At 37.3% G+C, this 8,287-nt stretch overlaps 1 long non-coding RNA gene across 3 annotated transcripts; it reads right to left on the bottom strand.

The window, feature by feature from the left end:
• Window positions 1–1,506: 1,506 nt before the first annotated feature.
• On the bottom strand, window positions 1,507–7,139 carry LOC133710587 (uncharacterized). 3 transcript variants are annotated; one of them, XR_009846770.1, is made up of 7 exons: window positions 5,732–7,139; window positions 4,654–4,826; window positions 3,809–3,844; window positions 3,431–3,625; window positions 2,938–2,991; window positions 2,167–2,277; window positions 1,507–1,718 (listed from the first exon to the last, which is right to left on the bottom strand). It is a non-coding gene; the product is annotated as an uncharacterized LOC133710587 (long non-coding RNA). The 3 variants fall into 3 exon arrangements; XR_009846769.1 differs by having other exon boundaries at window positions 1,507–2,277; window positions 5,732–7,136; XR_009846768.1 differs by lacking the exon at window positions 2,167–2,277 and having other exon boundaries at window positions 5,732–7,132.
• Between the last annotated feature and the right edge of the window lie 1,148 nt (window positions 7,140–8,287).

The following is an 8,287-nucleotide window of genomic DNA, read 5'->3' as shown; positions in this document are numbered from 1 at the left end:
ATATACACACAATTTGAATTTACTTAAACTATATATATATATATATATATATATATATATATATATATATATATATATATGTATTTAAAACTTTTTCTCATTATATTTAAGCAAAAAAGAAACCAAACCAACCCAATTCATAAATGGTTTGGTTCGGTATTGAACCGGCTTTCAATTTTTGAAGTTAAAAAACCTTAACCAAACCATATTTACCGGTCGGTTTTGACCGGTTTGGCCGGTTTGTACCATGTTTTGCACACCCCTAGTATTCGATAAGAAAAGACAACAGTAAAACAGTTAATTACACCTATAGGATTACAAAACAGTAGAATGAGAAATCATTCCGCTATAATAGGTTAATTAGTTTCCCATCCTAAGATTTAAAAATTCAGCTGGTTAAAGAAATTCTTTATCTTACCCTATTTAAAAATCATTCGACTAAAACTTTGTTTTGTTTCATGAAGCTGGATGATATTTCAATTTTAAATTTCCTCTTCCCAGTGGTGTTAGCTCAGTGGTAAGAGCACCCACTACCTAGGATGCAGGTCCTGGGTTTGAGTCACTATGAGGGTAGGAGTGAAATCATTTGATCCTCTTTGTAAAATAAAAAATAAAATAAAAAAATTTCCTCTTCCCAACACTACACCAATTTTGTTATCAGACAACGGCAAAAAACCGTTGTGTGATTTGATGTATAACCGTTGTAGAGTGAGCCGTTGTCTGATGAAAAATCAGACAACGGTGGAACACAGTTGTGTGATAAACACACAGACAACAGGTATGTGTTATAACTGTTGTTTGATAGCTCGGCAGATGCCAAGCGCGCAGCTGCGCAGCGGTTTAGGGGCGTCTTCAGACAACAGTGCCAGTTTGCAACCGTTGTATGTTAATCATGTCAGACAACATTTTTTTATTTTGTCTGTTGTCTGATTGCTCTTCAAACTTCAGTTCTTAGACTATATCTGTTGTGTGATTAAATTTAGGACAACAGAGTTCAATTGCTTCTGTTGTGTGATTAACTTGTAGGACAACAGAGTTCAATTAATTCTGTTGTGTGATTAGCTATTAAGACAACAGAGTTCAATTAATTCTGTTGTCTGAGTATTAATCAGAAGACACTGATTCGTTAAAAACCGATGTGTGATATATTGATTACAATGTGTTTTTCTCCCATTTTTGGTCATTCAGACAACAGGCAGTGATCATTAGCTTTGGTCTGTTGTGTGATCATTTGAACATCCCATTCCTGAATTAAATTGTGCATTCATTTGGTCCATTTACCAAATGACCAGTACTCTATCAAATACAAACATTGCAAACCATCAAATGATTCATATAACCAATACTTTAAACTTCAAAAGCAAAAGGGGTGCATTTCCCTATCATTGAAACCAACATTTTACACAATTATAGTGCATGCCCTTCTACTTGGGACATAAAAAAATTGATACACATATATATTGTTCCAATATTGACCAAATATATATATATATATATATATATATATTGTTCCAAAACATGCCACACATGGTGCATGACAATGTACCAGCAGAGAAGCACAAGTTCCAGTTACTTCCCTTATGCTTGCAAGTCGCCTAACATCTTTTCCCAATATAAATGTCTTGCGAGAATATCCAAACACTTCAGGCTCCATGTAGAAGCTGATTGTATGCCCATCTTTGAATGCATCTTCACCCCACAAGATTTATAGCTGTTGCCTATATATGTTTGAAATAGTAACAGATTTAAATTTATTCCACAAACACACTCATAAGAATTCTAAGAGTAACAATAAGCTGCAAGCTTGAGACAGTTTCTGAAAACTAGTAACAAGAAAGAAAAATTCACCAACAACTATTATTTTAGTGATTTCAAGCACAACTTTCCAGATTTCAAGTAGATATGCAAAGCTACTATTTCGCAAAGTTTCATGCTATTCCCAGTTCAAATGGATGGTCAAACAAGAATCTAAAGTGACAGAATTGCTGAATTCTGCAGAAATCCTGAAACAGTGCAATAACTTCAAAATAGAATAAGTATCGCATTTTAACTCCGTTTTTCACGAAACCAAGTTCAAAATGATCATTGAAGAGTCCCCTTTAAGATATCAAAAACTGAGAGTAAAACAAGAAGTATAGATTTTTCAAAAATCATGAAATGCCCTACTGGTTCAGCAGTTCAGCTTGGGTGTCAAACACATGGTGTGCAATAATCGAACTTTGATCGCTGAGCATCTGTTATACCCCTTTTAAGTGTTGGGAAATTATTGATTTTTCCCTACATTCTCAATCAAACATGATTTGCTATGAGAACTTCAACAACAATTAAAATATAAAAAGAGAAGAACCTGTGGCCAACAAGCACAATTTGAGGAGGGGAAATATAGTTCAGAGTACATATATTTGCAGCTATCAACTACATATAAAGCATAAAACCGTTCAGTGTACATTATATATGCAGCGCCAATAGGTGACTAGAAAAATCAACAAAAGCAACCACAACAAGTTGATAGGCTCTTAACAATTTAGTCGCCTAAACCATAATTCGAGCAACCAAATCACAATAAATGTACTTGAATGTAATATTCTACTCTAAGTGCAATAGCCATCTTACGAGTTCTCTGTGTAAGAAACAACAAGGGTCTTGTCAAGTAAGGGGAGGCTTTCTACATATGAATAAACAAAGCACTATTGAAGTTCAGATTCTTCAGAATCATTCTATTGTCCTTTGCTATGAGTTTGAGAAGAAACTATATTGGCACAAAATAACATATCCTTTCAAGAACAACTAATGTATCCTCTCTGTCCACCACACTCACACATATACATTTCTTAAGCTATATAATGGCTCCATTACCAACCAAAAAAAAAAGATTTTCAGAACAAGGAAAAGATGGTAATTACAAATAAATGGCACCAATAAGTAAAGGATAGAAACCTGAAGTATGGAGTCCACCTCGCGAATATTTGACAAGAATTTATTCCCCAACCCCTGCAAGGAATAAAAGTAAGACAATAAATTAAGCTGATGCTATTTCCTTTTTTTCTCAAAGAAAATAAATAAGCTGATACATTCTAACATATATACAACAGGCCAACGTTAGGGTTTTGATTGGATTTAAGCCATCCAAGCATAAAAAGATCACAAGCAACAGGACCTCAATAATTGCTCATGTAAAAAAAATGAAAACACAAAAGTATATATCAATCAGATTCCTTTGTTTGGTGAAAAAGTATTCCTTTTGCTATATGGAGACCCAAACTGAATCACTTATGGCTTCACCTTCTCTAGTAACTTCAATGTCATAGTCAATAATTGCTCATGTAAAAAAAATGAAAATACAAATATATATCAATCAGATTCCTTTGTTTGGTGAAAAAGTATTCCTTTTGCTATATGGAGACCCAAATTGAATCACTTATGGTTTCACCTTCTCTAGTAACTTCAATGTCATAGTCAGTGAAAGCATCTCCTTGTGCTAGTTCTGCAGCAAATTCGCTTTCCATTTCTGCATCACACTCTAATGCATTTTCTTCAGCAAGTTCGCTTTCCATTTCTGCATCACACTCTGATGCATTACTAGACGTTGAAGGACCTCCGACTTGACCATTTTGATTATCAAGCACTGGAGCAAGAGAATTTGCAATGTCAGTTGCAACATCAGATTGGCTATTGACTATTGTTGTACACTCATATTGAAACCAATCTAAGAAAATGAAAGGAAGATTGATATGGTTTAACTGTCAAAGTTACAGGGCCACATGTACGTCATAGTAATACAATGTCTTCAATAAAGTAACTCACTCACCTCAATAACCTTTGGATTGCATAGAGATAAAGCCTCCTACAAGAATGAAAAAAAGGAAGAAAATACAAACCACTGAGATTAGGAGACATAAGCTGCTGTAACACAGACAAAGCTAAACGTTGCATTTCTAAAATTACTTTTTGCGCTTTGTTTTTTCCTGAAACACACCACTACTTGATACTTGATGCAAGAAGACTTTTTTACTAGTAAATACTGAGGAATACAGTAACTTCAGAGTTCAGACAATTCAAAATGGATAAGCATTTAACCTGGTACATCATGAAAGCTTTGCATGACAATTAAAGTTTGTGTTATGGTTCCTTTGGTTAGTTGGCTACTTACTGAAATGTTTTAACCTGGTACTGAAATAGAAACAGAACCCCCAAACCAGACAGCTCCATCTCAATTAAATAGTACTATACCACTTTTAAGTCAAGAGAGCTACATCTTACTACAAACTATGGGAATAAATTGTATGAATTGTAGATTCCAGTAGCTTGATAAAAACTCACTACATGATTAAGTAATCCATATTAGTCATCATAGGTGACTTAGAATTGAGAATTTGAGATGTTATCTTTAAGTTTCTGAAGGTATTTATGAAATGACAGGTTCTCATACTAAACCCACAACCATTTGAAAGTGCCTCATAAGAAACTGATTGTGGATCAAGAATTAAAGTTTCATTCTTTTAAATGCACGATAAGACATCTTATATCATTATATGAAAATGCTCCCCAAACTGATCCATAGAGTAACTTCCAAGGAATGACATTTACACTCAATCTCAAAAACTCACAGAAAGGAGATTTAACCTGGAAAGATGTATCTAAAATGGTAACTACCTTGGGTCTGCAGCTGGTAACTTCCTGACAAGGAGAGTTCCCCCTTGGTCCCCTATACTAGGGGCCATCTCTGCTCCTTTATTCCAATGCATGTATGTCAACTTTCCCTGAAATAAATTTTTCCAAACAGCATCACCAAGTTCTCTGTCTGTGATTTGACCTCTTTTATAGTTCTGTATTTCATAAAAATTGTTGTCACTACAACTTCAACGAACAACAGGACAAACAAAAACCATATATAAAGCCTTCCCCAACTTAATGATAAGCAAATGCAAGGAAGCAGAAGCAAAAGGATAAACCAATTTCTACAATGATTATCATTTGACGATATAAACCTATCCTGCAATCTAACTTATTCTTCTAGAAATGACAACTTGTGAAGGGATTCTCAAGAGTACACGTTTAAAAGCTTAGAGGAGGACCCAGTTTTACCCTTGTGCTTTAAATTTTCAAGAACCGGACTTTGAACTAGCAAGACAACTCATCTTTTAAATGTTCCCAGTTCTAATGTAGCTACAAAACTAACTGCACAGCTTCTTATATTATGAGATTGTGCCCCAAAACAGTAACCAGAAATGCCAAAATGGCAATTTTGAGAGAAACGCATCTTCAAGAACACATTCTCTGACCCATTGAGCAATATAACAGTAAAAATTATACAATATAAGTTCTCTTTTACAACAATTATGAAATCAATATCGAAGATAATAATGCCACTTCGAAAACCCATCAATTATTAAGAAAAGCAACAACCAAAGTACCAAACCCTTATCCACAACAACATCTTAACACAATAAACCACCATCAAAACAGTACCCAATGACACAATTCAATGATTTAATCCATGAAGTTTCATACTTTGAACAATAAAAGAGCACAGATAGGGGCAACCGGTCTCATAAATCCCAAAAGACCATTTCTTTACCAAAATTAAAAAGTCCCCATTACGCAAGTTCGATGCTTTAACCTTAATGGGTCTAGAAAATCATAGTTTCTAACAGATGAAACCCATAAGCGGACTAATCGAAGCAATAAAGACAAATTGAGAAATGGGTAAGAGTAAGAATGGGTGGGAGACCTTCCAGCTGATAGTGGCAGAGTATTCGAGCTTGTGGGCTATGTATCGGAGCCATATTAGTGGAAAAGTGGAAGCACTCACTACTGTAAATTTCTCATGAACCAATACAAACCCAGAAGTGCAATTCTCATTCTAAACTGTTGAAACCTAAAAGCCTTAAGCACTCAGCAAAGACTAAGAGTCCATATACGTACCTTGGTCATTGCGAGCAGTGAAGACAATGGTTTCAGTCTCATCGCTAACGAGGCACTCAGTAATGCGAGGGGGCTGAAGAGGGAGAGAGGAGAGAGAGGATCGAGCGCCGCCATTCTTGGAGGTGACCTCTCGACCGGATTGGTGGTGACGACCTTGACGGTCAGGGTTTGGCCGCTCGTGCCAGGCTGGATCTCCTCCACCTTTTGATTGCTCGATTAGTAGCAATAAATCTACGACTGCAGGTGCTGGGCTCACCTCTCGTGTTCATCGTGAGATCTCAAGAAACCCCAAAATAAAACTCAGAAAGAAACCCTAATTCGGTTTTACCCATTACCTAGAAATTGAAATTGAAAAGGAAAGAATACCTATTCATTAGGATTGAGCAAATTTGCTTTGCTCAGACTTTGGATTTGAGCTCCTTCGATATGCAGGACGAGAGGAACACAGAGAGAGACAGAGAGTGCGTGTGTGTGTGTGTTATTTTGCCCTTCATTATGAAGTTTTTGGGGATGCTGAGAGCTTGAGAGAGAGAGAGAGAGCCAAAGCGCGATGTTTAAGGGAAGTCGAGGTTTTTGGGAAGGGACTGTGAAGTGTGAAGAAAGTGACGGAGAAGTCTTTGGTGGAAACGATTCGAAGAAAAACCCTTATTTTGTCTAAGTGGGAGTGAGAGGAGACAAATAGCTATGGTGTTTTCATGAGAGATCCATGGTGTTTTGATGAGAGAGTGATGGTTTTTGATGAAGTTGAGAAGAGAGCTGCTCGACGAGAGGAAGCGGCTGTTTTGACAAAGTGTTGACGGGGAGAGAGTAAATCCAATAAACCTAGCTAGCTAACTAAGTTGTCTAAGGCGGGCTTTTAATTTTTGCTTTATGAATCAGACAACATAAAGACGAAGTTTTGTTGTCTGATTGTGAACAAATTAAACCTCTGCTAAGGTTCCAAAGAGGGAAAAGTTCCCGCTATAATATGCAACCAAAGTAACATGCTAGGCAATGCTCATTCACACAACGGAAACAACTCATTTGGTTGTGGGATCATCAATCTGGTGCTATATTTCAATCAAAACTTGGAGGTTTTTGGGGGGCTTCAGTGCCATTTTGGGCCAAATAAAGGCACATTCAAATATTTCCCACTTTATCACACAACAAAAGGTAAGAAACCGTTGTATCATGTTTTGCATGCTACTCTCACACAACAGATATAACTATACTGTTGTACTATGTAGTACCAATTTGGAGCCAAATTTGAGTCGATCTAGGAAGGAAATCTGCCGCTATTTTTTTTATGATTCACACAACGGATTATTCTTGTAACCATTGTGCAATGACCTTCTAAAAAAAATTTCAGAATTTTAACCACCTCATACAACGTAAGTTTAGTAAACATGTTGTATGATTCACTTTTCTTCATCACACAACGCATTTTTTTTTTTCGTTGTGCAAAAAGTGTTGTGTGTTAACGTTTTTGGTGTAGTGCAAAATTCACAATAACAAAAAGTTAATTGCATTATATGCATTGCATGCGTAATACTTTTAATGGAACTTACCCGTGTAGCAACGCACACACTTTATGTACTAAAATGTGTACTGGCTATAATTTTTCTTGTTTATTTGTTTTTTTGGTTGACGGTTGTTTTTATTTATTCTTCCTCTCAACTTCCTTGTCAATTTGTTCTCTGTATGTTCACTTTTGTACTCTTAAGTCTTACTTTTAACTAACTTATAATAATTAACTTGCACCGCAAAAGATTAATCCAACAATTTCACAACTAGAGCACCGAGAAAACAGGAAAGAAACTTAGGTTATAGAAAGAGCGAAGGAGAGTTTGCTGCTCGTCCGACGGCGCCTCCTCGGCGACCGTGGCTTCCCGCCTCAGCGACGAGTGGCAGGTGTTGCCGGACGGGAGATGGGGGTCTCGAGACTCTCGGTTTTGTCTTCTTTTCGTTGGTCTGGGCTATGCACGTTTCTTCTCTACTCTCAGGCAGAGGCGCAGGCGTGGATGGGGAAATCGGCGGTGGTGCAAGCTTAGAGCAAGTGGCCAAAGGCCAGATCATGGCGGTGGTATGCCATGGATCGTATGGCGCTGGTCTCTGTTCGGAGGTGGGTCGTTCGGCGATGGTTGTAGAGGTAGGTTCGGGTTCCCAGGTAGATGGACACAGATGGGTGGAGCTATTTCGTTCCGAGGTGGAAGGGCACGGTAATTCCCTTCTTGCTTCTCGGTGGTTTGGATTGCAATGGATCTATTACCATATTTGGATTCGACCGACAACAGGCAGGTGAATCAGTGTGGCTTGCGGTATTGGTTGGGTATCTCGGGGGAGGTGAGCTCGAAGGGAAAGGTTTGTGGCGGTGGTCTGCCGA

Source organism: Rosa rugosa, chromosome 5 (genome assembly GCF_958449725.1).
Source record: "Rosa rugosa chromosome 5, drRosRugo1.1, whole genome shotgun sequence".
NCBI lineage: Eukaryota > Viridiplantae > Streptophyta > Magnoliopsida > Rosales > Rosaceae > Rosa > Rosa rugosa.
Note: the sequence above shows the minus strand (reverse complement) of the source record. Positions and strands in the feature narration are given on the sequence as shown.